Source organism: Physeter macrocephalus, chromosome 18 (assembly GCF_002837175.3).
Source record: "Physeter macrocephalus isolate SW-GA chromosome 18, ASM283717v5, whole genome shotgun sequence".
Lineage (NCBI taxonomy): Eukaryota > Metazoa > Chordata > Mammalia > Artiodactyla > Physeteridae > Physeter > Physeter macrocephalus.
Window position 1 is genome coordinate 105,728,470 of NC_041231.1, and position 4,519 is coordinate 105,732,988.

General features: G+C 54.9%; 1 long non-coding RNA gene across 2 annotated transcripts in view; it reads left to right on the forward strand.

Annotated features, from left to right (window-relative positions):
- Positions 1-1,025: 1,025 nt before the first annotated feature.
- The window catches only part of LOC129391536 (uncharacterized), a 9,988-nt gene continuing 6,494 nt past the window's right edge, over positions 1,026-4,519 (forward strand). The window contains exons 1-2 of one of the 2 annotated variants that reach the window (XR_008615802.1): positions 1,026-1,440; positions 1,830-1,921. This is a non-coding gene — a long non-coding RNA (uncharacterized lncRNA). Of the gene's footprint in view, positions 1,922-4,519 lie in introns of both variants that reach the window. The other variant, XR_008615801.1, reaches the window with a different exon arrangement.

Below are 4,519 nucleotides of genomic sequence, written 5' to 3' on the forward strand. Positions count from 1 at the left end.
GGACCAACCATGTGATTGGAGGCTTGGAGCTTTCTGTCCTGGGGAGGGGATGGGGCGCTGGAGGTTGAGTTCAATCACCATTGGCCAATGGGTTAATCAGTCGAGCCTCTGTAATGGAAGCCCCCATAAAACCCCAAAAGGATGGGGTTTGGAGAGCTTCTGGGTTGGTGAGCCAGACGCAGCCATGTGCCATCATGCTGGGCCCCAAACTGTACGGGGACAGAAGGTCCTTTGTTTGAGAACTTGTCTTATGCGTTACTTCATCTGGCTGTTGATTTGTATCCTTTAGTATCCTTTGTAATAAACTGGTGATCTAGCGAGCAAACGGGTTTCCTGAGTTCTGTGAGCAGCTCTAGCAGATTAATGGAACACCAGGAATGGGTTGTGGGAAACTCTGATTTACAGCCCGTCAGTCAGAAGCACCGGTGACCACCTGGCCTTGTGATTGGCCTCTGAAGTGGGGGCGTCTTGTGGGACTGAGCCCTTCACCTGTGGTATCTGATTCTATCTCCGGGTAGATGGTATCAGAATTGAATTAAATTTGTGGGACGTCGGGTCGCTGTCCGAGGAGAACTGAGTTAATTGCTTGGTGTGTTAAAGAAAAAACACACGTTGGGATTGGAGTCAGAATTGTATTTCTGATCCCCGTTTTACAGATGAGGGAACTTGGGTCCTGAGTCACTCGTCCGGGTGGCGGGTGGGCACTTAAGAGACCAGAGAGAGACCAAACTCAGGAGCGCACCTGCCCGGCTGGAAGCGGCACCTGCCCGGCTGGAAGCGGCACCTGCCCGGCTGGAAGCGGCACCTGTCCACTTCGTTCCTGCGCCTCCTTCCTCCTGGCAACTTCCGGGAGTGGCATCACTGAGCTGCCAGCTAGAGACTGAGCTCGTGCCTTTGCTCATTCTCTGTTTTCCTCCGTCCCTCTTTTCTGGTTGCAGCGGAAACATGTACTTAATATCTACGAGTCAGTCTCTCCCTGCTCTGGACTGAACTGTGTCTACTCCAAAATTCATACGTTGACGTCCTAATCCCCACACCTCAGGATGTGACTGTTTGGAGACAGGGACTGCAAAGAGGTGATTCAGTTAAAATGAAGGCATTAGTGTGGGCCTTAATTCAACATGCCTCTTGTCTTTCTAAGCAGAGGTGATCGGGACACAGGTGGGCATATGGGAAGACCATGCGAGGACACGGGGAGGAGACGGCCGTCTGCAAGCCAAGGGGAGGGGCCTCAGGAGGTGCCGTCCAGAACCATGGAGCCTCCAGAACTGTGAGGAAACAAAGTTCTGTCGTTTAAGCCACCCAGGCTGGTATTTTGTCGTGGCAGCCCTAGCAAACGAATACACTCCCGAAGTGTCGGAGATTAGTAACAGCCGGACATGGTTTGGTCCTGGGCATCACGGAGCGCCCGGCCGGTGAGAGGGTCGGGGAACGTGGCAGGTAACAGCAGCGCCGCTTGCTGGCTGCGCTGGGGTCGGGGTGCGCAGGGGTCTTCAGAAGCCACGGGGGCACGGCGGGCGACGGGGGACCCAGCAGGGAGCAGGCCTGAATCAGGAAGGCTACAGGTTAGCAGACTGAGAAGAGAGGCCCTCCAGACAGAAAGGACAGCAAGGGCAAAGGCGGGGGAGCTGGACCTCAGGACCACCACCTTGACAGCCTCAGATTTCACATCCCTAGTGTGGGGAGAGCTTGAGTGAACAGCCAGGTCCTTGGCGTGGACTGGTCTGTGATTTCTCTAAGGAACAAAGGTGACCTGAGGGAGGGAGCAGGGTGGGAGCCTTCGTCTGCCCTGTGATGCCTCACTCACTGCGATTTCTTGTCTCATCTAGAGCCTGGGAGAAGTTGTTCTGCAGACTAGGAAATCGAGGGCGTTACCTGCTGGACTGCCACTCAGGACTCTGAACCTTCCTGAAAGTGCCCGGTGAATCTCTTGTGGGTGTAGAGGGCCCTTGCAGGTCTGGGATGACCATCACCTCGGGCTCTGTAAACAAGCGTTCATGTCCTGCCCCTGTTCCTCCCTTAAGTCGGTGTTGGTCTCTCACATGCTTTTTGTTGAGCCTCTTACTCTCTGCCAGCACTGTGCTAGGTATACAGTGGTGACAAAACACTCGTGGTCTCTGCCCTCCTGGGGAGGAACAAACAAGGAAGCAGACGGATGTGGTTTAGAATAAACGCTGCTAAGGAAAAGAGCCCGGTGCTGCAGGAGAGGATAACGGGGATGGAAGCCGGGGGCCCGCGAGGGGCTCCTTGGGGAGGGGAGGGGAAGGACGAGCGAGCCCCCTCCCGCGGGAGCGGGAGGCGCGGGCTGAGGGCTGAGGTGGGAGCTGGGCGGGGGCATGCGGGAGAGTAGGGACAGCAAGACTGGGGGGGCCGGGCAGCCAGGGGACCCTCGAGGCCTTGGGCCAGCATAGGAGCTTGGAGCTCTTCCCCCGTGAAGTCGGGTTTTAAGTAGAGTGCCAGGGTCAGTTTCCACTTTAAAATCATCCCCTGGGCTCTCACGTGGAGAATGGACAGGAGGGGGCACCCGTGGACCCCCAGTTGGAGCACAGATTTCCAAACGTGGCTGTAGATTGCGGTCCCTTGGAAAGTGTAAAAGCATACTGCCGCCTGGGTCCCCCCAGTCCCATGCCAGGGATTCTGATGTCATTGGTCTGGGGTGCAGTCTGCAAGTTTTCAAAGCATCTCAGGTGATTGTAGTGGGCAGCAAAATTGGAGACCTTGTGCGCCCAGAAGCTTCAAGACATGATTCAGTGGCGAGCCGATGGCTGTGGCCATGAAGTGGGAAGTGGTGAACAGACACGTGAGACGCATTTTAGAGGCAGAAACAGCAGCTTCGTAGGCGCTCCGGTCAAGAGCAGCACGGGGGCAGGAGAATTACGCAGAAGTAGACCACAGACAGGCTTTGGGGGGGCGTGGATATTTGGGCTGGTAGTTAAAGCCGCGGGAACAGAAGCAACCACACGGGAGAGGATGTGGACAGGGAAGGAGAAGGGCTCCGTTTTAATGAGGAGGAGAGGAAAGAGACCATTGCAGGGGGGCGAGGTGTAAGGGCTGAAGTGTGGGCCCGGGAGGTGAGCTGCTGCATCTCCCTTCAGGGCGGCCTGGCCAACACCCTTGAGGAGCCCTGCTCTCCTGGCCTGCTCCCGGCCAGTGACGTGGGTACCAGTGTAACAGCGGGGGTGCTGGGTCTACTGTGGATTTTTATAGCAATGTTTGTAGGGATTTCCTATTGCTGTGTGAACGTTTACCAGCAACGCAGTAACTTTAAACCACACACATGCATGATCTCGGCTTCCATGGGTCAGGAGTCCAGGTGCGTCTAGGGTCTCACAAAGCTGCAGTCAGGGTGACAGCTGGGGCTGGGGTCCCCTTTGAGGTGGGGTCCTGTTCCAAGTGCAGGTGTTTGTTGGCAGAATCCGGCTCCTCTCCCGCACATCTCACGGCAGCTTGCTTCTCCAAGGCAGGAGAAGGCGCAGGAAGGCTGGGCCTCCCTTTGATTCATTCTTTTCTCTCTGTGTGCCCTCCCTGACCTTTGTCCCCTCTTCCTGAGCCCAGGAAGGCTCTCCGGCCATTGCTAGGGATTCTGGGGGAGGAGAGCATCTCTGCCGCTTTGAGTCTCTTGCCTCCGACCCGCTTTGAAAAGATTCACCTGATTAAGCCAGGCCCACCCAGGGCAATCTCCCCTCTGATTAATTTAAAGTCAGTTGATCACAGGCTTCGTTGCATCTGCGAAATCTCTTCCATTTGCCATCTCACACAATTCCCTCAGTGGTATCATAGGTGCCGCTCACACTGCAGGGGACAGGGCCACACCGGGCAAGTGCACCAGGGATGGGAGGGACCGCGTGAAATTCTGCCTACCGCAGCATTCATATCAGGCGAAATTTTAAAAATAGTGTTTCATTTTCTTTCTGATTGCAAACACAATATAAGTTCATAGGGTAGAATCTGGAATCTTCGGGGATTCCCAAAGAGGGAAATGAAAATCCACTCATAACATCACTTCTCCTTAATATATGAACATCATTATAATCTAATGGGACCATAATTTAGAATTGTTAAAGTACGCCGTTAGATGCAGTGTTCTTTGAGGATATGAACGTGACTCGTGGCGCTCCACCGTATGAAGACGGACTCGATTTACTTACTCTTTTCCCTTTTACACTCTGGTTGCTTCTAATTTTTAGCTATGATAAGTAATTTCAGTGAATTCACTCCAGCACATCTAGTGCTCGCTCAGAGCTTACTATTCACTTGAAGGTCTCAGGCAGAGATACTTAAAGTGATGGGGCCAGGTGCCAATAAAAAAATCAATTAGGGGGCTTCCCTGGTGGCGCAGTGGTTGCGCGTCCGCCTGCCGATGCAGGGGAACCGGGTTCGCGCCCCGGTCTGGGAGGATCCCGCATGCCGCGGAGCGGCTGGGCCCGTGAGCCATGGCCGCTGAGCCTGCGCGTCCGGAGCCTGTGCTCCGCAACGGGAGAGGCCACAGCAGAGGGAGGCCCGCATACCACAAAAAAAA